Raw genomic sequence first — 25778 nt, 5'->3', positions numbered from 1 at the left:
AAGTTTACAGAAATAGGAAGCTGATTCTGCTAAGAGGTGGTAAGGAGAAGCTGGGAAGTGCCTTCTTTCAATTAGGATACATAAGAATAGCCTTACTGGGTCAGCCCAATGGTCCATCAAGCCCAGTAGCCCATTCTCACGGTGGCCAATCCAGGTTCCTAGTACCTGGCCAAAACCCAAAGAATAGCAACATTCCATACAGAATGTCAACAATAGCAAGATTCCGGAATCCCAGAGAGTAGCAACATTCCATTCAGAATAGCAAGGTTCCGGAATCCCAAAGAGTAACAAAAGATTCCGGAACCCCAAACTGTAACAACATTCCATGCTACCGATCCACGGCAAGCAGAGGCTTTCCTCATGCCTTAATAACAGACTATGGACTTTTCCTCCAGGAATTTGTCCAAACTTTTCTTAAAACCAGCTATGCTATCCACGTAAAGTTCAGAGCTTGAAAGAAGACCTGAGTCAAGGGCCCAGTGTACTGAACTCTACCAGCCAGACATCTCCCATGGCACATCTCTGAACTCCAATAAACACGGCCAGCAGTTAGCAGTCTTCATTTCCACCGATGCAGTTCAACTCTTTCCCTCCTCTAGTTAACTGATCAAATTGCCAAACTGTAGAAGGAGGTTATGACATTTCCTGCCTGCAGTGAGACGCTGCTGAGCCTCAACATAACTTTTTTTTTTTTTTTTTTTGTCAGTAAAGCATCTAGCAGGTGGAGAAGAAAAAAAAAAAAGGCCCTGAGTCGTCCTGAGCACCGTGTGGATATGTCTCAGAGCAAAATATCCAAACAGAGCAACTACAAAGACAACCCATCTAACTGATATTTTGACTCTATCTGGTCCTGTAAAATCTCGCCTGCTGGAAGACGTGGCAATAATTATGGCTTGTGTTTTCCGGACGTTTCGTGTAAAGAAATAGATCAGGTACAGCGTGTGACACACTGAATGCGCATTCAACATTTGCGGGTAATTCTGTGAAGGGCTAATTCTTGTTAGGGTTACCAGACATCCGGATTTCCCCGGATAGGTCCTTCTTTTTTGAGGACATGTCCAGGGGTCCGGACAGCTTTTCAAAACCTGGCACTTTGTTCGGGTTTTCAAAAGCTTCCTCAAAATCACGTCGGGTAGGAGGACATCCGCACATGCACGGATGCCCTCCTGCCCGATGAGAGCAGGGGGCAGGGCTAAGGCAGGATTGGGGGTGGGACTGGATGGAACAGGGCAGGGATAGGTAAAACTGGGCCGGCCTAGGGTTGGGTCTAGGGGTCCGTAACTCTTCTATAGTGGAAAGTGGGCACCTATATAGATTACTAATGTAACAGACCCAATGTGCATATGTAGTAACCCTCATTGTATAAACTCTAATTGCGTCTGCGACGTGAATCAAAGTGTACTTAACTCTTTATCTTGCATAAACGTCTAGGCTCCCGTTTTATAAAGCTGGAAGAGGCACAACTCAAAGCCAAGTGTAGGCAAATGACAAGGGAGACTTGGTCTGGGCGTGTTTTCAGTGGGACAAGGATGTGGAAATTGATAGACATTTAGGCCCAGATTCTCTAAACGGCCTTAAAAGCGGGCACTGATCGCGTGACGGCGCCATTTAGAGAATCGCACCTCCGGCAAAAGTAGGCGCCTTCCATTATTGTCCTACCTCTGAATCTCTGTAGAACTGTAGTGCAGGGCCACTCAATTCCGGTCCTCAAGGGCCAGGTTTTTAGGATATCCACAATGAATATGCATGACTGAGATTTGCATAACGAGGAAGCAGTGCATGCAAATCTCTCTCCTGGTTATTCATTGTGGATATCCTGAGGACCAGAACTGCCTTAGCGCATTTAGGAGACTTTTACTAAAATGTGCTACAATATGGACTTGGTTTATTCTTCCAAAGATAGCAAACCGTCTACTAACTTGGTATACCCTCATGCATACATATTCATATAACGTTCTTAAGGATCCTCAGCGGCACCACTTAGGGCTCAATTCAATCTCATTGCCCTAAGCTTTACGTGTCAAATCTTCATCGGGTCCTGTCTTAGCTTAATTGTATCATTTTTGTATGTCATTTTTTACTTTTGTTAAAGTTTTTGTATTGCTTTAATTAATTCTATTTTTCAAAAAGCGATACTTAGCTCTTTAACTTGTGGTCTCTGGCCCAGGGATTGTCATACCGACATGTTTCGCTATATATTAGCTTTATCAAGGAACTTCCCCTAGAGAACAACAAAAGTATATATTAAATGGTATACGTTATTATAGCCCTCTAAGTGCCCCAAGTATATATAAAAGAGACACAAAAACAGCAGTTCGTTTTTTACCAGATATTCAATCGCCAGCAACCCGACCACTCTACCTATAGAGATGGCGGCGGCGTTCATGACAGCAGTTAAATAATGCCGAGCCCGAGTCCACTGTACACCCGTGATTACGTGGCAACAGCGTCACGAGCCGGCCTGCCGGTTTTAAAGGGATAGTAACACTTTTACTGGAATAGTAAATTCTGTATTATATATTAAAGGAGCCTCCCACCCAGTAGGTTAGATCAAGGAACCCCACTCCAATTCTGCATTCAAACCAAGAGGAGTCACCGTGTTTAAGGAATATATCCATCTCTGTTCTTTATAGTTTAACAATTCATCATAGTTACCCACCTCCCTCCCCATCTCCACCTTATCAATAACTCTCCAGCGGACTTGATCAATAGAATGCTGGCTATTTACAAAGTGTTCCACCAGAGGGGCCTGCATAACTTTATTTTTGAGCTGTGATTTATGCTCATTCAATCTTATGCATATGGGCCGTGAAGTCCGGCCCACATACACAAGATTGCAAGGGCACATAATTATATATACCACCCCAGTAGACTGGCAATTAGTATCCAAGAAAGATTTAACCACTTTTCCTGTTTGGGGATCTATCCAAGATGATCCCGTGATAGTGGTAGTGCACCATTGGCAATGGCCACATTCCTTGTGGCTTCCCACAGTATGCTCTTTAAAGTTACCCAGTTTTTGTTGGATTAATGTTTGGCCTATAGTTTTACTTCTTTTAAAGGCAAACATGGGGGGTACACTAAAAATATGATGTATTTGAAGAATGTGCCAAAATTTTTTTATTTGGAATATCAATTCTTTGGCTGCCATAGAGAATGGGAGGACACAAATTAATTTATCTGGTTCCTCCTCATGATGTTTTTCAAGGAGGAGGAGGTCCCTATTCGCATATTTTGCCCTGGTGTAAGCCTGCTTAATAGCCCTAGTGGGATAACCTCTCTCTGTAAAGCGTTCTTCCAGCTCTCCTGCTGCAATTCTGAAATCTTGATCTTCCGAAGAGATCCTACGAGCTCTTAAAAATTGGCTGATAGGCAAATTAAATTTGAGATGGTAAGGATGGTAGCTACTAAAGTGTAAGAGGGTATTGCGTGCAACCGATTTTCTGTGGAACTGAGTTTTCAACTGGAGGTCTTTCTTAATAATTAGTATATCCAGGAATTCGATCTTCTCCAAACTAAATGTGGGAGTGAATTGCAAGTTAGGATCCCTCGTATTGATCTATTCAAAAAACTGAAGTGATTCATTCTCCGAGCCTTCCCATAGAAAAAATATATCATCTAAAAACCTCTTCCACAGGCTAATCTTATGGAAATGCGGGGAAGGATAGATTACTGTATTTTCAAATCGTCCCATATAAAGTGTGGCTACAGAAGGGGCCAGCGTGGCACCCATTGCCACCCCCTGAATCTGCTGATAATAATTATCCTCAAAAGCAAAATAACTATTTTCAATCACCCAACGGGCTAACTGATACAAAAATTCCGTGCTGATCCTCGGATTATGGTCTCTATCATCTAAGATTTCCTTAATAACTGACAAAGCTTCAGATTGTGGGATCCTAGTGTATAAAGACACTACATCAAGGGTGACCAACATCGTCCGAGGGCCTATATCCAGATTTTGAGAAAGGATTCGTAGAAAATGAGAAGTGTCTTTCAAATGAGATGGATTCATCAAAGCTTTGCTGGATAAAAAAATATCTAAAAACTTAGATAGAGGCTCCAATAGAGAACCTCTAGTGTTTACTATAGGTCTCCCTGGAGGAGCTTTAATGTTCTTATGTATTTTAGGGACGAAATAGATGTTAGGAGTCCCTAACATTTGAAAGACACTTCTCATTTTCTACGAATCCTTTCTCAAAATCTGGATATAGGCCCTCGGACGATGTTGGTCACCCTTGATGTAGTGTCTTTATACACTAGGATCCCACAATCTGAAGCTTTGTCAGTTATTAAGGAAATCTTAGATGATAGAGACCATAATCCGAGGATCAGCACGGAATTTTTGTATCAGTTAGCCCGTTGGGTGATTGAAAATAGTTATTTTGCTTTTGAGGATAATTATTATCAGCAGATTCAGAGGGTGGCAATGGGTGCCACGCTGGCCCCTTCTGTAGCCACACTTTATATGGGATGATTTGAAAATACAGTAATCTATCCTTCCCCGCATTTCCATAAGATTAGCCTGTGGAAGAGGTTTTTAGATGATATATTTTTTCTATGGGAAGGCTCGGAGAATGAATTACTTCAGTTTTTTGAATGGATCAATACGAGGGATCCTAACTTGCAATTCACTCCCACATTTAGTTTGGAGAAGATCGAATTCCTGGATATACTAATTATTAAGAAAGACCTCCAGTTGAAAACTCAGTTCCACAGAAAATCGGTTGCACGCAATACCCTCTTACACTTTAGTAGCTACCATCCTTACCATCTCAAATTTAATTTGCCTATCAGCCAATTTTTAAGAGCTCGTAGGATCTCTTCGGAAGATCAAGATTTCAGAATTGCAGCAGGAGAGCTGGAAGAACGCTTTACAGAGAGAGGTTATCCCACTAGGGCTATTAAGCAGGCTTACACCAGGGCAAAATATGCGAATAGGGACCTCCTCCTCCTTGAAAAACATCATGAGGAGGAACCAGATAAATTAATTTGTGTCCTCCCATTCTCTATGGCAGCCAAAGAATTGATATTCCAAATAAAAAAATTTTGGCACATTCTTCAAATACATCATATTTTTAGTGTACCCCCCATGTTTGCCTTTAAAAGAAGTAAAACTATAGGCCAAACATTAATCCAACAAAAACTGGGTAACTTTAAAGAGCATACTGTGGGAAGCCACAAGGAATGTGGCCATTGCCAATGGTGCACTACCACTATCACGGGATCATCTTGGATAGATCCCCAAACAGGAAAAGTCGTTAAATCTTTCTTGGATACTAATTGCCAGTCTACTGGGGTGGTATATATAATTATGTGCCCTTGCAATCTTGTGTATGTGGGCCGGACTTCACGGCCCATATGCATAAGATTGAATGAGCATAAATCACGGCTCAAAAATAAAGTTATGCAGGCCCCTCTGGTGGAACACTTTGTAAATAGCCAGCATTCTATTGATCAAGTCCGCTGGAGAGTTATTTTTAAGGTGGAGATGGGGAGGGAGGTGGGTAACTATGATGAATTGTTAAACTATAAAGAACAGAGATGGATATATTCCTTAAACACGGTGACTCCTCTTGGTTTGAATGCAGAATTGGAGTGGGGTTCCTTGATCTAACCTACTGGGTGGGAGGCTCCTTTAATATATAATACAGAATTTACTATTCCAGTAAAAGTGTTACTATCCCTTTAAAACCGGCAGGCCGGCTCGTGACGCTGTTGCCACGTAATCACGGGTGTACAGTGGACTCGGGCTCGGCATTATTTAACTGCTGTCATGAACGCCGCCGCCATCTCTATAGGTAGAGTGGTCGGGTTGCTGGCGATTGAATATCTGGTAAAAAACGAACTGCTGTTTTTGTGTCTCTTTTATATATACTTGGGGCACTTAGAGGGCTATAATAACGTATACCATTTAATATATACTTTTGTTGTTCTCTAGGGGAAGTTCCTTGATAAAGCTAATATATAGCGAAACATGTCGGTATGACAATCCCTGGGCCAGAGACCACAAGTTAAAGAGCTAAGTATCGCTTTTTGAAAAATAGAATTAATTAAAGCAATACAAAAACTTTAACAAAAGTAAAAAATGACATACAAAAATGATACAATTAAGCTAAGACAGGACCCGATGAAGATTTGACATGTAAAGCTTAGGGCAATGAGATTGAATTGAGCCCTAAGTGGTGCCGCTGAGGATCCTTAAGAACGTTATATGAATATGTATGCATGAGGGTATACCAAGGTAGTAGACGGTTTGCTATCTTTGGAAGAATAAACCATTGATTTGAGTCCCTTGTGAAGAGTGTGTGTTGTGCTATTGCAAAGACAATATGGACTTGGTGCATGTTAACTCAAGACTTTCCCATGTGCTAAGCCTAGGGTTACCAGATTGTACGTCAGTAAAATCTAGACCCCCCTAGACCCGCCCCAGGCCCATCCAGTTCCACCCACCCCTGCCCCATTTTGCGTGACGTCACCGCATTGCATCCATGAGGGCACGGATGCCCCTTCCCGTTGCAATTTCTTTTCAAAGCCCAGACAGATTGCCGGGTTTTGAAAAGCCGGAAAAATCCGGACATCTGGTAACTCTAGCTAAGCCCATATTTAAGGAGACAGTAGTTTATTATTTTTGGACAGAGTTTGGTTTTGTACGCTTGTTTAAGTTTTGATTTGGATTTCGCAGATCCCGTGCTAATTTTTCCATTAGCATGCAGGATTTGCAAAAAATTGAACGTGGAATCAGAAGTCCATGTCATTCAGTTAGCATGTGCTAATCGGAACATGCTAGCTGAATCATGCTGGAACTAGACCCGCCCAGTTTTACCCAGACCCACCCTAGCCCCGCCCCCTCCTGCCCAACGGCAATTTGTTAGAAACTTTTCAAAACACGGACAAAGTGCCGGGTTTTGAAAAGCTGTCCAGACCTCCGGACATGACCTCAAAAGGTCTGGTAACCCTAGCTGGAATGCCCCTCCCAAAACTACAAAAACGAACAACATGCAATTAAGTGTTAGGTGCCATCGACTTGTGCTCCAGTCCGAGCGACTTGATGAATTATAGATCTAAAACGCGATTGGTTTTGTGCTAGTTTGTAAGGTTCTCCAACGTCAAATCTATGGTTGTTTTCAACATGCCCAAACATCAAGTTTCACGTTTAATAAAATCTTTGATTAATCGCTTAATCACATTTCTAAGCGATGAACATATTAAAAAAATTACAATCTTTGGGAAACAATACAGTACGTTAACAATTTTGCATCCAAACAGACTAAAAGACATACTTAACAAACAGTAAACACAGGGAAAACAGAGGATGAAATACAAATTCCTTAAAGAAAAGTAAGACAATCAGGGTAAAAACGAAAGGCAGGGAGAACAAAAAAACCACAATAAAATAAGAATTTTTTATTGTGTTTTTTTTTGTTCTGGCTCTTTCAATCCTCCCAAACATAATGTCCTTCTCTAATGATTTTTCTCTGCTGACGGTGTGACCAAAACTTAAGTGTGAAGAACCAAAGTACTGTAAAATGCTTTCACGTGGCTTTGAGGTAAGCCTTTTTTGGCATGCTAGCCATGTGTTTAGGGCTTAACGCCCTCTATACTTCTCCCTCCATATTTGTGGTTTCTGCACTCGCGGTTTTGATTATTTGCGGTTTTTCACTTGCTGGCTCCTCCCTCCAAATTACATTACAGAGCTCAAGGGAAAGGGCTGGAATAATTACCAAGCGTGCGGGGACTGAGAGCTGAACCAGGGGACAGGGAATGGGCGGGGAGCCTTCCACTTACCCAGTTCTCATGGGAAGAGCTGGACGCTGCTGCGGTGGCAGCTGCTGCTCTCCTAAAAGCCAGGCACGGTGCGAGCATGCGGAGCGGACCTGGAGCTCGGCGTTGCCGCCTCGTCCATCTTGGTTTGCCAGAAATGAGAGAGGGGGAGGGAGCTGAGCCAGAGCTTGAGCTAGGAGTGCGCACTGCTGCCTGAAAGGATGGATGGGAGCGCAAGCATGGAGCTGGGAAGGGGGGAGTGGGTGGGCTCTGCGCGCACTTGGCCCTGCTCCAGAGCCCTGGACTTTTTGGCACGGTCAGTCGTTGGGGAAGTCTGGACGCAGGGGAAGTCTGACCCTGGCTTTGCGGAGGTTCCCTTCCGGTGCGCACAAGGAAAGTGTGTTGGAAGTTATTTCTTAATAGAAAACTGCGAATAACTTATGAAGAAGTTATTTGCGGTTTTTCTGTATTCGTGAGTCTGTTCATCCCCAATCACCACGAATACGGAGGGAGACATGTGGTATAAGGGTCCCATACAGTAGCGCAGCGAGAGTGAGAGGCACCCGGAGCAGTGGCACCCCTCCCCCACCCGCCTGCCGCGCATGGCCTCCCCCTCTTCCCTTGTACCTCTAGTTGAATTTGTCGCTCGCAGCAGTCAACAATGTGCTCCTCATGACCCCGTCGGCTCTCCGTCTGATGTCACTTCATAGGCGCGGCAGCCAGAAGTGACATCAGTGGGAGAGCCAACAGGGTCACGAGGAGTACATTGTTGACTGCCGCAAGAAACAACTTCAACTAAAGATATGTGGGAAGAGGAGGGGGTGTCGGTGCCCCCACCAACATGGTGCCACCCCCGCCCCCGGTTCCATAATTAATTAATTTGCATTTATCTCCTATTTTTCCAGAGCTAGTTTGAGACTGGTCTCCACCGGAGGTTTTCTCCAATCCGTAAGAGTATGCGCTGTGAATGGAGGAGGGGCTTCAAAGAAAGTTTTTGAGATCTGGGGATTTTAAATCCCTGTGTTTTATTTGAGCACGTCAAATCTTTCCTACGCTCTAATGTTCCCTCTCAGAAAATATGAAGCCTACTTTTTACACTAGTTTACAAAGATCTTCCTTGGTCTCCAGCGGATCAAAGGCAAAAAGAGATGGGGGGGTGGAAGAGCAGCTCTGATGACCATCAGCTCAGTAGCACCCTCTCCCCAATTCACTCTGATTCATAACAGCGAGCTCTGAAATCATCTTGAAACATCAATATCGCCTTATGCGTGAAATGCAAACAAGAGCGGGAGTGGCGGGGGGGGGGTGAAGGGTTATTAAGGGTGTGGTTAAATATAGGTTTATTTCCTACCACTGTTGCTTTACTACAAGACCATATAGAACAGGCTGAGAGCCAGATGGAGGCCGAAAGGAGTCTTGATGGTTGTAATACAGTACTTAATAATGGAAAAGGAAGACTGCCTCTCCTCCATACAATGTTATTGAATGCCAAAGAGGTAATTAAATCCTTCTGCGCCCTTGCCTGCCCTTCTGACATTTTCCCGGCTATTATGTGCCCATATAAAGGTTTGATCTAGCAGCTCCAGAGAATAGCACCATTAATAACACCCCTCCTTCCCAACCCACCCGCTGAAGCCTGAAGCCTTTCTGGGCACCACCAACAACTGCAGAGGATCTCATGTAAAGAAAGAAAATGCCGCTGCTGTTCAGAGAAAGATGCAGGAAGTGGCAGGAAGGATTTCATCACCCGAGGAAATCATTGGGAGCTTTCTCCATTAACTTCTGCAGCCGGTGTCTACGGACGCTCTAAGGTCCACGTTAGAATCCTGTGGACAGCTGCAGTGCCGGTACATTTTCCGATTTCAAAACAGCAAGCGATGCTCCAAGAACCTCGCATGCAAATGAGGTCCGCGGAAGGAAATCCCATAGGATCAGTCATTAGAGAAAGCGACTGACACATGCGTAGAATAGCTCACGGTAAGAGGCATAAATGCGCCAGGAGAAGCTACGTCAGAGGCACGCCAGCATAGGTGCACGTGATAAGCGTCCGTTGATCCCATTGGAGGGAGGGAGGCAGAGAACTACCTACTATTATCACTTATAAAGCGCTGAAAGGCGTATGCAGCGCTGTACATTTTCACCTTTATAGACGGTCCCTGTTCGGAAGAGCTTACAATCTAATTTAGATATACAGACATGACATGGAGCAGGGGTGTCAAACTCCCTCCTCGAGGGCTGCTATCCAGTTGGGTTTTCAGGATCTCCCCAATGAATATGCATGAGATCTATTTGCATGCACTGCTTTCATTGTATGCAAATAGATCTCATGCATATTCATTGGGGAAAACCTGACTGGATTGCGGCCCTCGAGGAGGGACTTTGACACCCCTGATATAGAGGGTTGGGGATGCAGAACCCAAGGTGAGAGGAGTTAGGAGTCGAAAGCACTCGCAAAAAGGTGGGCTGACGGTCCCTGCTCCGAAGAGTTTACAATCTAACTTGGACAGACAGACATGACGTATAGGGTTGGGGATGCCCAGCATCTGTTCTGCTGCCTCTCCCCCACTTACCCTGCACCTACCCCTTCCTTCTTTCCTTCCTTCTTTCCTTCCTTAGTATCCATTCTTTGCTTCTTCCACTCCTCCCACCCCCCCACCCCATTTCTAACCATCAGTCCTAGTGCATATATAGCCATGTCCTTTTGGAACACAGGCCATCACGGTTCCCTTGCTCCTCTTCCCACTCCACTCTGCCCTCACGGAGGTTGGCAACAGCAGTGAGCACTGAGCTGATTGTCTACTTCATGCTCCAACCTATAGCTAAAGACCAAGGAAGAAAGCAAGTTCACCCCTCCCCAACCTCAACATCAAGAAGACCGAAGGGGAGAAGTCACAAGATTTATTCTGGCTCACTTTATCTGTGTTGCAAGCAACTAGGAGGTAGAAATCAAAGGTAGGTGTTATACACGCAAAATATCTGTCCCATAATTTTATTTTTTAAAAGTCCTCCACCGTCAATGGCCTTCCCCAACGACCCCTGACAAACACAGCCCTCCCACAAGCCAGTCACCCCCAAACCACTGTCCCCCCAAGCCCAAAACAGATGGCAGGAGGGATGCCCAATCCCTCCTGCTATGCAGAACCCTCTCACGCCATGCCCCCACCCTGCGCCAGGCACCCCAAAGTCACTGCACCCCAAGCCTCCCCAAAATGGCAGGAGGGATGCCCACTCACTCCTGTCATCTCCTTGCAAATCGTTTGCATGCAAACTTGATAGCGCATCAATAACTGCTGGAGAATCGGTCAACGGCGACTGAGTCTGCATGGATCTGTAGTGCATCTCGCCCAATGAATAGGCGTCCCTCGGAGTGCTCATTTTAATATTAATGACATCATGCTACATTTACATGGTATTATCAAAGGATGATACGAGGCATAGAAAAGACCACACAGTCATTATGTGCTTTGGGGGCTAAAATAGTTTGAAGTTAAACCGGTTAGAATTGGTTTCGCATCGATCGTTAAAGGCACCGTAAGTTTAGAACATTCTTAAGATGGTTAGCAGAGTGAAAATATGTTCAATCCCAGTTATCAGTTGCAGTCTACTCCTGCACCCCCCCCCCCCTCCTCTGGCATTTTCTGCCCCTGCACTCTGTATTTTGCTGAAATTGTTCCTGGTATTTTTACCCCTCACCCTCAGTTTTCCTGGAGACCTCCCACAATTCAGCCCCAAGAATCCGCTCAATGCATCTGACTCTCAGATTCAAATCAGCTGCTAATAGCAAGTTGTCAAGAAATTTACATAGAGCGGCAGGATGAGAGGGCTCTTCTCCCACCCCCCCCAACCAAAATAATTTGGGAAGGGGTAAAACGCGGACCTCGCGGATCTAAACCCGCACGTCCTTAAAAATCTAAGATCTGTGCCACTTTTAGTCCCAGCATAGGGAGGGAGAGCCATTAGAGTCCGTCAGAGCTAAAGTGTCATGGAGGTCTGGCAGGGCCTATAAATGACGGGGTGCTGGGTTAGTCTATTTTGCATTCTGGCTCTGCTTTGTTGTTATTCCATGGTTGCCTGTACTTTGTAGGTTGTTTTTCTGTTTGAAAATGAAGATTGATTACACATAAAAAGTGGCACAGAGCTCAGATTTTTAAGGCCGTGCAGGTATAGATCCGCGAAGTCCGTAAGGACCGCGTTTTACCCCTTCCCAAAACATTTGTTTAAAATGACACGGGGAACGTCATTAACAGTGCAATCTCTTCATAACATTACTCCCGAAATAAAAACATGGCTGACAAACCCTGAAGAAAGCAACCATTCTCATAAATATGGAAAACATGATATGAAATTTTTGAGTATCAGACCCCTACTAAAGACCTAAGAACAGGAAGAGGGATGAAGGGGAAGGAGCCTTCCCTACCTCTACCTACTGCAGAAGGGATCTCCAGGACAGAGTTGCTGTAAAGCCCCCTCCCCTAGGAAAGGCCCTGATTTCACACGTGTGCTAGTATGGAGAACACTGTTTGAATTTCACAGTCCACTTTCACTTGAGCAGTAATTGAAAACACGGTGGGGTGCAGTTACAGGGAGAATTTAGGAAGTAATTTTGTTCAGAAACCAGAACAGATCTGACCTGTTAAGCCAAGGAGCAAGAACATAAGTGGAAGGCAAGGCAGTTATTTCTAGCAGCTTTCCTTTAGCAATATAGAGATTCTTTGCAGAGAAAACCGTCAGCACAGCAGTGAAACAAACATTCTGTACAATAGAAACTCATTCCCTTATTCAGGCTGTCTTCCTTTCTCACTGGTGGTTCTTAAATATTAGCCTGCAGATCCTGTGTTGTTTTAATCTCCCCTAATCCAGCAAACTCCTTTCCCTCTGCTTCCTTAGTGAACCATTTTATGAAGCTTTGCTTGTAGATTCATGGAGATAAAAGGGGGGGGAGAGGGTTAAGCTTTTGAAAACTCCCAATATTCAGTGCTCTGTCTCCCGATAAGACAGCTGAACATTCCAGATAATGCTCCAGATAAGTTAAGGCAACCGAATATTCTGGATAATGCTCCAGAATAAATTTGGACAATTGAATAATCTTGATAATGCTCCAAATAAGTTAAGGCAGCCGAATATTCTGGATAATGCTCCAGAATAAATTTGGACAATTGAATAATCTTGATAATGCTCCAAATAAGTTAAGGCAGCCGAATATTCTGGATAATGCTCCAGAATAAATTTGGACAATTGAATAATCTTGATAATGCTCCAGATAAGTTAAGGCAGCCGAATATTCTGGATAATGCTCCAGAATAAATTTGGACAATTGAATAATTGTAATGCTCCAGATAAGTAAATTCTATTGACCAGATAAGTTAAGGCAGCCAAATATTCTGGATAATGCTCCAGAATAAATTTGGACAATTGAATAATCTTGATAATGCTCCACATAAGTGAAGACAGCCAAATATTCTGGATAATGTTCCAGAATAAATTTGGACAATTGAATAATCTTGATAATGCTCCACATAAGTGAAGACAGCCGAATATTCTGGATAGCTCTCCTGATACAGGTGCTGAGTATCAGCAGTACCTGTGTATCTTTCAGCAGCCCTATTAGATCTGGTATCCAGGTACAGCCTGGCATAAATTGAAATGATGCAGTCAGCGTTTGAAGTCAATACTGATCGCAGGGTCTATGTTTTCCCTAAAGACTGGTGGAGAGTTGGGAGAAAAGCATTTTCTTGGCCTCATATTTTACAAATCTTTTTTTTTTAATTATTTGAAAATATTTTACAAGCAATACACTTGTTTAGGTAAAATGAAAATTTATTATTTATTTATTTAAAAATGTATATACCGCATAAAAACTATGCGGTTTACAAAATTGCATGCATACATATTAAAAATACTAAAACATGTTTCGACAGAACAAACACAATAAAACATTAACTAAAAGTATCATTATTAAAACCTTTTTTCAAATTCATCCATCAAGATGGAAAGAAAAAAATCCCATTAAAACATTTACAGGACGGTAAGGCTTCAGCAGCAAATAGCATTAGCACATGAAGGCACTGACAAATAATTGTGTTTTTCAACATTTTCTTAAAATTCAGTCTCCCATTACAAAATCACAGAATATCGGGCAGCGCATTCCAGAGCTTGGCGCCAGCCACAGACAGCCTTTTTGCCCCAATCTTAACATCTTACCCTCCAAACTCGACTTCATACTATTTTCAGATCTGAAACGTTTTCTGGGTTGATAGATTTCAAAAAAACTCCTTTATTGCCATTGGGGAAACGTGATAGATTCAAACATTTTTTATTGATGCATACTAGATCAAAAACAACATAAGAGTATCACATTATGTATAATACAACAACAATGCATCAAATAATATAAAATAAGAAGCATAAATGCCCTCCACCTCCCCCCCAATGGTATTCTCTAATTCACCTCACTATGACATATCAATACACTCTAGGAAACCCATCTTAAGACCGCACTACGGTCCTTAGGATGCAAGAATTGTAAGTAAGGTTCCCATATATTCATAAACATCAACTTTTGTTTCTCAGGCCTTCCAGAAATGTAATATAAGATTTGTTGTATGACTGAAAGAATTTTAAACTGGACTCTCCGTTGCATAGGTAACCAATGCAGTTGTTTCAACACTGGGGTTATATAAGTCATTCTTGAAACCCCAAAACAAAATTTAATTCAGAATAAGTAGCAATTATATTCTTCTTTACCAATCTATCTACGTGGAGAAACCTCATTAGAAAAATGTAAAAGCACATTAAAATGCAACCTGTACAAAGACGCATTTGAGTCATAGATAGGATAATTCATCTATCATTAATCCCAGGCTCAAATACCTAATGTTAACCAGACCTTATGTATAGGTCACAACCTCCCCTATCCTCTTTTTAGGTTTAGCCATATTTATAAAACATTCTTCATCACCCTCCTGATGTTGTTTTTTCCTTAAATGTACTTTTACTTTCCTCAAAGATTGTAGTTCACCGCTCTTCCCTTTTGTATCACTAATTACTTGTGTACATACATTGTATGTTTATGTGTACAAATTGTTTTATTTTTGTCTCCTAATTTTAAATTGTCATACGCATTGAAGTATTTGATATTGCGTGTACAACAAACTTTTAATAAACTTGAAACTTCTTAGAACCCCAATTAGAAAACCTATGGGGTAGCAGCCCTAAAGAAAGGGACTTTAACACATTAAGAAGGAAAAAACCCAAAATTCAATGAACTTGGGCATTAACAGAGAACTCCTCTCATACCCATTTACACCCTTTTAAACTCTGGGGATCTTCTTTAAGTCCAGAAAAGTCCAGAGATGGTCTGGAATGGCCATTTGCAAAGTGGCTCCTAACTCCTTCGTTTCTTGCGTCTTGTTATTAAAGTCAAGGTCATGTTTTCTAAATCTTTATGTGTAAGTGTTCCAGATACTCAATGGGATGGCACACGGTTTTCATTGGACAGTTACATGGGTGGAGTCTGAAAGGAGCATGGGCGGGGCACACAGTTCTACATGTAAATTATAGAACAATAACATTTATGAGTAATTATTTTTTTTAGCAGTCTAGGCCGGAGCATTTCCTCTATAGTTAATGTTAAGTGGTCATCCCTAAAATATAATTTGTTAATTTATATTCTGTCTAAACTTACACATGATCCTCCTAATTCTGTATAGTGCGACAAAGGTTAGGCACCACATTACGTACCCAAAAGGGTCAAACGGCGGTTATGTGCATAACTGCGCTTAGGCGCTACTCTATAAGCTGCTGTGATATATAAGCCTCCTCAGTGGCTTAGTGAGGGTGAGTGGCGCAGTGGCGGTCCTCCCCCGCCCTCTTCCCCGTCCCCCCTGCAAGGTAATGATATTCAGCAATGAGGTATGCAGCACTTTTTCTAAGATGAGTTCGCAAACTTAATTGTCAGACCTCGTATGTAGCATGCCTGAAGGTGACTTACTATTGAAAAGGTGTCAGCCAAAACCAAATTAATAACTATAAGACCTTTTAATGGCTCGGTCTTCACTCCCAGTCCCTGAGGACCATCAATGGATCTGGTTTCTATAATACCCCTAATATATTTACATAAGAGAGGTCTGTAGATAGTGGAGGTAGCTACGTGCAAATTTATGTCTTGCATATCCACTGTGGATTTCTTGAAAACGGGACTGGCATAGGGTGCCCGATGACTGGATTGAGAACTCATGGGTTAGAGCAGGGGTAGGCAATTCCAGGCCTCGAGAGCCACAGGCAGGTCAGGATATCCACAATGAATACGTATGAGATGGATTTGCATGCACTGCCTCCTTGAGATGCAAATCTATCTCATGCATATTTATTGTGGATATCCTGAAAATCTGGCCTGGCTCCAGCTCTCGAGGACCGGAATTGCCTACCCCTGGGTTAGAGCAATGGGATGAGAAACAGAGAAATCAGGATGTAATCCACTGATATTATTGTGACCTTGCATTAGTCCGTTTATTTTCCTTTGCCTCAGACTCCAACTCACATTACATTGTAAGCTCTTTTTGGGACAGGAACACATTGTATCTAATACCAAATGCTGTAAGCCATCTTAAATATTGTCTGAGAAGGATGGCTAAACAGCCCCTCCCCAAATAACAAAGTTATTCATCCATTTGGCATCTGTGAGATCCTTTGTGATACCAGTGTTGCTGTATAAGTATTTGATGGATATTTGAATTTTATTTAAAAAGAGGACACCCCAGCCCCACCCTTTCTTTCTCCAGCTCTGCCCCATTCTGCCCCCACCTGAACCTCCCCGAGATCGGGACTGCATCTGGAGGGCATATGTGCATGCGTAGATGTTGATGTAATGACATCACATGCGTGTACACATGCGTATGACATCATCAATGTCCACGCATGCACAGATACTCTCCAGACACGGCCCTGAGGTCGGGGACTTGCAAAACCCGGATAAACTGCCGAGTTTTGGAAATCCCGCTGGGCACCCGGACAGTCCTCTAAAAAGAGGACATGTCCAGGTGTTCTTGGACATAGAGAATGACATGGGGACAAATTTGTCCCTGTCCCTTCAGGAACTCGATGTCCCCAGGGGCAGAATAGAGCAGAGGTGGCCCCAGAAGCGGAACAGGGTGGGGCCAGTTGCTAAATCTAGTCAGGATTCACTTTTGATGATAAAAGTGAGCATTTTTTGTACAGAGTAATAATGTATCAACATTACCCCCAAAAAATTGGTTTTTGGTGCTTTTCAGTTTTTACAATTTCAAATAAAAGATAGCCAACCTGTACAACCAAAGAGGTTTACGTTTATCATATGCAGGTACTTTCGCTGTCCCTAGAGGGCGCATGATCTAAGTTTTGGGCCTGGGGCAAAGCAGAGTTGAGTGGCTTGCCCAGAGTCATAAAGATAAGAAACCAGTTTGTTTATAAAACTGACGTTGCATAAGAACCACATGTTTACCAGAATGGTTGTGATTTTCAGTCGTAAACAGTACGTTGTGTCAAAAGTGTTCGGAAGTGAATAGAGTTGCTACACATTTCAAATATGTTGTAACTCCGACTCCGACGTGGGAAACAGCTGCTGCTCTGCAGGGAGATAATTATGATCTATGAATCAGTAATACTGAAAGGAGCAGGCAACATTCTTAAGAAAGATTTTATTTCCCTGATTTTCTCAAAATTACAGAGTCAATGAATCATTTTGTGAAGACGCTACATCTTTGGATTTGAGATTTTAATTCCCCCCTTCCCCCTTTTATCATATCTGAGCTCAAGGTGAGTTACAAATAAGCACACAAGTTTTTTTTTTTCTTCCCAAAGAGATATATCATCTGAGGCAATGGAATTAATGAAAAGCAGAATTGGCTGCCGTGGATCTTGCCAAAAACAACATTTCTTTGGGAGATGTGATCCTTTATGAAAAATCCAACATGGCCTCATTTCAACCTCAAGCTGCATCAAGGGTATAATATAGCAAATTCCAATGTCAAACACAAGGTTATTAGAGAAATTAGAATAGAACAGTTTGACTTATGCTGTAATGCTATGCAAGAAATATTGTAAGAGCAGTTTTACATCATTGTTGGATTCTATAAGAACATAAGAATAGCCTAACTGGGTCAGACCAATGGTTCATCAAGCCCAGTAGCCCGTTCTCATGGTGGCCAATCCAGATCCCTAGTTGGTCAAAACCCAAGAAGTAGCAACATACCATGCTACCGATCCAGGGCAAGCAGTGGCTTCCCCCATGTCTTTCTCAATAACAGACTATGGACTTTCATCCAGGAACTTGTCCAAACCCTTTTTAAAACCAGCTACGCTACCCATTCTTACTACAACCTCTGGCAATGCATTCCAGAGCTTAACTATTCTCTGAGTGAAAAAAAAATTTTCTCCTATTGGTTTTAAAAGTATTTCCCTATAACTTCATCAAGTGTCCCCCTAGTCTTTGTGATTTTTGACGGAGTGAAAAATCGATCCACTTGTACCCATTCTACTCCATTCAGGATTTTGTAGACTTCAATCATATCTCCACTCAGCCATCAATTTTCTAAGCTGAAGAGCCCTAACCTTTTTAGACTTTCCTCATATCAGAGATATCCTGCAAACAGGATGGTTGGATAGGCTAGAGTGAGCTTGGATAGGCTAGAGTGAGCTTGGATGGCAATTTCAGCACTTGGAACCTAGGACAATACCAGGTGGACTTTGCAGACTATGATCCAGAAATACCAAAGAAGAGACAAGTTAATTTAATCATGTATTTTTAATGGGTATAACTAAGGGGCAGACTGGGTGGACCGTTTAGGTCTTTATCTGCCGTCATTTACTATGTTATTATATAACCTCAGGTAGAAGGTAGCACCCATTGAGGCCTTGTCAGAGCTCCAAAAAGTGATGGTGGTTTCTATAGAAGAATGCCAAGCCATAAATCAGGTGTAGGGGGGGGGGACATGTGAGGGAAACACTGCCACTATTTTCTTTTATCTGCCAACCTACTTCCTCTCCAGTTCAAAATGTTTCTGCCCAGAATCTCAGAACTGATACAGCCTTATCTACAGAGCACAGATCCTAGAGAGCCCTGCATGATATAACTGAATGGTAAATAACTGCAGCCAGGGTCTGATAGCAACACCACAGAAGAGAGATTATTTCCTCATCAGGAGGGAGAGCAGTGATGCAACCCTTTACATTTTCATCATAGACTCCAAAAGAGAATGCACAGAAAAGCAAGCAGATAAGTTGCAGGTGACTTGGATTTTATGAGTCACCTTTTCCAAATCCAAGATCAGGATGATTTATAATTCAGGTACTATATTTCCAAGTGGGCTTACAGTCTGAGGCAATGGACTAGCCCATGGTTATAAGGAGCAGCAGAGGCAGGATTTGAACCATGGTCTTTCAATTTTTCAGTCCATTATTCTAACTACTAGGAAGCTCTAACTCTTCGTTTTGCACAAAAATATTTGGAACAAGCTTGTGAGAGCCCAGCAGTCACCTCTACTCAAAATCTCATCACATATGTATTAGTTAGTCCAGTAAAAAGTTCTCAGTGAAAGCTTGCTCATTAGCCTTATATTTCTGTGGAAACAAGTGGGCTGGTACAGTCTGATATAGGACGAGAGAGGGGCCAAAATATGGGCATGCAACTCCAATTTCAGAAGAGGAAGGGGATGTCCATGTCCACAAAGAGGGACATTGGTATTTAGACCTGGTACTCCAGAATACAGGAAAGGTGCTCTGATTGCCAGGTACTAGGGACCTGGATTGGCCACCGTGAGAACGGGCTACTGGGCTTGATGGACCATTGGTCTGAGCCAGTAAGGCTATTCTTATGTTCTTACCTGAGCCAAGTATAGGACAATGAAGCCATTGTAACATCACTGATGAGGTTGGCTCTGAGGCATTATGACATCACAATCTCAGCTCTGGAATGTTGCTCTCATTGGGGTTCTGGAATCTTGCTATTCTTTGAGATGCTGGAATGTTGCTAACTCTTCGGGTTTTGGCCAGGTACTAGGGACCTGGATTGGTCCCTGTGAGAACGAGCTACTGGGCATGATGGACCATTGATCTGACCCAGTAAGGCTATTCCTATGTTATTATTCAGCAGCAGCCCACTGCATAGATTAAGACATGTCACCCCCCCCCTTAATTCCCCAATGGTTGCTGTCCCCCACCTTGAATGTGAAATTGTCAAGGTATACCAAGCTCTGTGATAGTTTCAGGATCTATAGATGCTCATGGTACTATTTTTTATTTTTTTTTTTACATTAATTTCTCATAGATTGCCTCCAATTCAAAGCTATTGAAACAATGTACATTTAGATACGGAGGTTCTTTTCCTTTCTTGGAGGCTTTACAATTTAAAAAATACATAAATAAAATCACAAAGCATTGCAGTGTGATCTGAAGTTTCTCTATGGAATATTTGATCCTTTTGTCCCCTTATGTTGGAATACCCTTAGACTTTGCCATTTGAAAAATACGTAAAGATATAAGTTAGCCTTCCCTTCCTTTAAGGGAATTCAATCTGCTGGGAAGCTCAGTCGATCTTTTGTTTTCAAGTTTATAGAGATCTGGAATGAACTTCCCGATTCCATTAGGCTTTTAGGCCAGCTGCAATTATTTTGTAAATTCCTGAAAACTTTGTTGTTCTCACAATTTTTAAATGGTTTAACTACAGCCTCAAAGAAATGATAATATTATAGTTATTTTTCTTATGCTTTTCTTATGTACTTTAGTTTTTAATTAGTTCTTCCTTCTCCTATGTTTTCTGCTATGTGTTCTAGTCTTAATTATATGTGAACCGAGTCGAGCTCCACTGGGAGATGACCCGGTATATAAACCAATGATTAGATTAGATTAGAACTGAGGTTCCTAGATTCTCAGCCCACTGCTCCACTCCACATGGATATCTAGGAAGCCATTTTATAACATGGATGCTCCTCTGGTGCCACAATGAAATCCATGTCCCTTGTTGTGGGCCATTATTGAGATGGCTTGGGGAAATCCACTGCTTATTCCTAGGATAAGCAGCATAAAATCTGTTTTACGCCTTGGGATTTAGCTGGGTACTTGGGACCTGGGTTGGCCACTGTTGGAAACAGGATATAGGGCTTGATGGACCTTTGGTCTGTCCCAGTATGGCAATATTCTTATGTGACACACAACAAAACCCTGAGAGATCAAAAACTGAAAACAAGGGTTCCCAAATGATTAAATACATATACTCCAAGCAAACCCTTCTCAGTACCGTATTTTCGCGGATATAACGCGCACCATTGTAAAACGCGCACAGGGGTATAGCGCGCAGAAATCACGATGATATGTACAAAAACTTTTCTATACCGCGCTCAGGCATATAACGCGCATGCTGCCCGACTCTCCTTTCGCCCGCCCTGACTTTCCGTGCGCTGTCCCGACTCTCCGTTCACCCCCCCTGACTTCCGTGCACTGTCCTCCCTTGAAGTCCTGTCTCCCCTTGAAGGTCTGTCCCCATCCTGAAAGCCTGATGCCCCCCCCCCCGACGCCCGATACATCCCCCCCCCCCCCGGCAGGACCACTCGCACCCTCACCCCGAAGGACCGCCGACTCCCCAACAATATCGGGCCAGGAGGGAGCCCAAACCCTCCTGGCCACGGCGACCCCCTAACCCCACCCCGCACTACATTACGGGCAGGAGGGATCCCAGGCCCTCCTGCCCTCGACGCAAACCCCCCCCCCCCAACGCCCGCCCCCCCCCCAAGAACCTCCGCCCGTCCCCCAGCTGACCCGCGACCCCCCTGGCCGACCCCCACGACACCCCCACCCGCCTTCCCCGTACCTTTGTGTAGTTGGGCCAGAAGGGAGCCCAAACCCTCCTGGCCACGGCGACCCCCTAACCCCTAATCACAATCTGAACTCTGAAATGTTGCTACTCTTTGGGTTTCTGTAATATTGTTACTCTTTGGGACATGGGGTTGGCCACTGTTGGAACCAAGATACCGGGCTTGATGGACCTTCGGTCTGTCCCATACAACAATTCTTATGTTCTTATGTGAGCCAAGAATAGGACAATCAAGCCATTGTGACATCACTGGTGAGGTTGGCTCTTAGGAAAATGGTGAGATCCTAGCAAGGACTGTAGCAGAACGTGACTTGGGGGTGATCATTAGCGAAGACATGAAGACTGCCAATCAAGTGGAGAAAGCTTCATTCAGGGCTAGACAAATCATGGGCTGTATCCGTAGAAGTTTCATCAGCCGTAAGCCCGAGGTCATAATGCCATTGTACAGATCCATGGTGAGACCCCATCTAAAATACTGTGTACAATTCTGGAGGCCACATTATCAAAAAGATGTGCGGAGAGTTGAGTCAGTTCAGCGAATGGCCACCAGGATGGTCTCAGGACTCAAGGATCTCCCATATGAGGAACAACTGGGTAAGCTGCAGCTGTACTCACTCAAGGAACGCAGAGAGAGGGGAGACATGATCGAGATGTTCAAATATGTCACAGGCTGTATCGAGGTGGAAGAGGATCTCTTTTTCCTTAAAGGACCCACGGCAACAAGAGGGCATCCGTTGAAAATCAGGGGTGGGAAATTTCATGGCGACACCAGAAAATATTTCTTCACCGAAAGAGTGGTTGATCGCTGGAATAATCTTCCACAACAGGTAATTGAGGCCAGCAGCGTGCCAGATTTTAAGAAAAGATGGGATAGGCACGTGGGATCTCTTCATGGAGGTAGTTAGGGGGTGGGCCATTAGTGTGGGCCGTGGCCTTTTTCTGCCGTCAAGTTCTATGTTTCTATGTTTCTATGAATGAGGCATTATGACATCACAATCTCAGCTCTGGAATGTTGCTACTCTTTGGGTTGGCCACTGTTGGAAACAGGATCCTGGTCTGTCCCAGTATAGCAATTCTTATGTTGTGCCCCACACATAGTTTGGACATTTTATATTTTCATGGATATAACCAGCACATGGATGTCCATTTCTCATGTATTTTAGAACAGTTTGTACAACGGCATGATTTCCCAAGTACTGTATATATTACAGTCTTTGCAGCTTGTGCAGAATGCCCAGTTGGTGACCAGTGTCTCTAACTTACACCAATTTTGCAAATGTTGCACAAGTTACCAGTCGAGTTGTGCATTGGCTTCAAGATTTGGGAACAGGTTCTGTAAACAGCGCCTAAATTGACAGTCGCCTACAAAAAAAGGCACCGGCTGTGAGTTAATCACGCTAAGTGCCATTTAAAGAATCATGACCAACAGCGCCTATCACAAAAGGTTTTACTGGCCTACATTGCCAAGTTGCCAAGTTTATTATAAGATTTGATAAATCGCCTATTCCAGGTTCTAAGCGATGTACATCTATAAGTTACGAAGTTAGGGTAAACATACAAACTAAAAGAACTTAATATTAAACAAGTTAAAATAACATAAAAGTACATGACATCAAATCACATGACTAGACAAAAGCAACAAGACTGATTAACATGTATGATCAAAGAAGGGTAAAATTATGGGGAGAAATACAATTCAATATAAAAGAAACATTTAAGGTTAAAAACATTAGGAAAAGGGGAGAAATTTAATATAAGATGTAAAAAAGAAAAAATTCAATTAGTCACTAAAAGCGTCTTTGAAAAGGAATCCCTTAAGTTTGCTCTTAAATTTATCTAGCATTCTTTCCTCTCTCAAATAAATTGGCAAGGCGTTCCAGACTGGAGGAGCCGTAACTGAAAAAATGGAGTGACGTCGTGTACCAATAATTTTTAACGACGGAACAACTAATAAGTGTTGTTCAGTTGATCGTAATACTCTCGAAGTATTATAAGGGATTAAAAATTTATAAATAAATGCTGGAGTTTTAAAAATTATAGATTTGAAAGTGAGTAAATTTAATTTGTATGTTATGCGATATATAACCGGCAGCCAATGTGCTTTCTCAATATTGCAGATACCTAAGCTCTTAAAGGTGCCTAACCACTTTGACCTTAGCCGCCATTATGTGACTTGCTTTAGACGTGATTATGATGCCTGCTTTTTTTGAATGGAGTTTTTAATTGGGTTTTAATGGTGTGGTGAATTACAGCATTGATTCAAAGCCAATTAAAACAATTAAGATAGGCAACAGTAGGGCGCCTACCACCGTTTACGGAATCAGTATTTAATTTTCAAACGTTTGAGAGATGATGGTCCTGTGAGTTTTGCGGCTCCATTACTTGTGCTCAAGCCTTTGTGCTGTTTACAGTCTTATCCACAACTATACAAAGTAGGGTAAATATAGTCAATTACTGATATTCAATTCATTAAAATACTATTCCAAGAATACCATAACATAAAATTAATTAAATTTATTGATTTCTTTAGTTCAATTCATATCCTATAAACTAACAAAATTTATTTCATCGACATTTCAAATCTACAATAACATGTAAAACAAAGTGCAAAATTAAGAATTTTGAAGACTGATTGATGGACTCTATTGTAAAGCTTTAGATGGTACCTGTAGCTTTTTCTAGCCTATGATTTTGTCATTAGTAGCATTTGTATTACATGTTATTGTAGATTTTAAATGTAGATGAAATAAATTTTGTTAGTTTTTAGGATATGAATTGAATTAAAGAAATCAATAAATTTAATATTTAATTAATTTTATATTATGGTATTCTAATCTTCTCAAAAACAATTGTTGGATATTCCTCTTTTTAGACAAGCTAGATTATTTATTTATAGAGAGTCAATGTTTCATATTGAAGGAGCAAGAGATGGAATGAACTGCCTTTGGATTTATGGGCTATCGGAGTGTAAGCAGCTAAAAACATTATTATTCACTCAAATTTATTGCACTTAAGCATTAGATATATTCTTATAGTTTCATTATAGTACAGTTGTATGTGATTAACGACTGCATGATCTGTTTAAGTATTAGTTATCCAAAGCAGTATGTCATTTTTGGATGGGTTTTTTTTGTATGTCTTGTGTGTTTCATTGTGTACGTACGAGTGATTTGTACCCCGCTTAGAACTGTGGGATAATGCGGGCGATAAATATTTTAAATAAATACTAACATCGCCAGCAACATACTGACTTCGACTTCCTTATTCAGAGTTGGATGTCCTCTCTAAAACACCTTTCTTTGTTGCCAAAGACAACAAGTGGTCCCACAATATTTGTTGTGTGAGAGGCTGAGAGCTTCCCCTTTGCCTCATCCGATGGCTCAATGATTCTGTAAGTTTTGTAAGGCACGCTCTTCCTCTTCCCTACTCTTTTGAAACCCACTAGAGAGGAAAAATATTTGTTTTATCCTTGTTCCTTTTGGGCTGGTTTTATCCCCAGTGCAGGTAGGGATATGTAGTTCGCGTTTGTGACCATCTCTGGGAAAAGGTAAAAGTCACCAGAAACAAAATATGAGGTTTTAATGAATTCTATTAGAGCAAACGATTTATAACACAACAGTCAAAACCCCATCCTTTTATGTGGACAAATAAAAAAGTTGCAGAAGTTCAAATGTGACTTTTCAGACGACTTATGGTCCCATTACTTGAAAATCGGCCATTCGCAACATTTCGGATCTGTCATTTCAGTCACCTTTTCCCAGAGACGTTTACATTTTATTTTGAAATCAGTGCAAGGTTTCTGCATGCGCTGGGGTAAAACAAAGACTGGACTACTCTGTTCTTTATAAAACTCTGTGGAGTGACGATGTTCCCAAATGGACTTTATTTGAAAGTATCAAAGTTCCAAAGGTACACTAAAATCATCCATATAAAATAATTCCATCCACATAAAAGTAAAACATCCACATAAGAGCCTTAAAGGACCTAGTCCGCTAGGGATACAGGACCCAACACAGTCCACGTTTCGACAAAAAGTCTTCTTCAGGGGTATAGGCGGAATAGAAATCCGTAATGTAATGTAATGTCCCTGGGGGTCCTATAAAGGTGAGTATGTGGAAAACAATTGTGTGGTGAACCGGAAGTGAGACACTGCTTGCATTTATTTTATGCG

At 42.3% G+C, this 25778-nt stretch overlaps 1 protein-coding gene across 2 annotated transcripts in view; it reads left to right on the top strand.

Moving 5' to 3' along the window:
* The window catches only part of CSF3R (colony stimulating factor 3 receptor), a 126498-nt gene that overhangs the window by 45867 nt on the left and 54853 nt on the right, over nt 1–25778 (top strand). Inside the window, exon 1 of one of the 2 annotated variants that reach the window (XM_033955291.1) lies at nt 746–932. The exons of the other annotated variant lie outside the window; for it this stretch is intronic. The gene's annotated coding sequence lies outside the window, so the exon portion shown is untranslated. Of the gene's footprint in view, nt 1–745; nt 933–25778 lie in introns of those variants that run through there. 2 annotated transcript variants of the gene reach the window in all.

This window comes from Geotrypetes seraphini, chromosome 8 (assembly GCF_902459505.1).
Source record: "Geotrypetes seraphini chromosome 8, aGeoSer1.1, whole genome shotgun sequence".
Classification (NCBI taxonomy): domain Eukaryota; kingdom Metazoa; phylum Chordata; class Amphibia; order Gymnophiona; family Dermophiidae; genus Geotrypetes; species Geotrypetes seraphini.
Note: the sequence above shows the minus strand (reverse complement) of the source record. Positions and strands in the feature narration are given on the sequence as shown.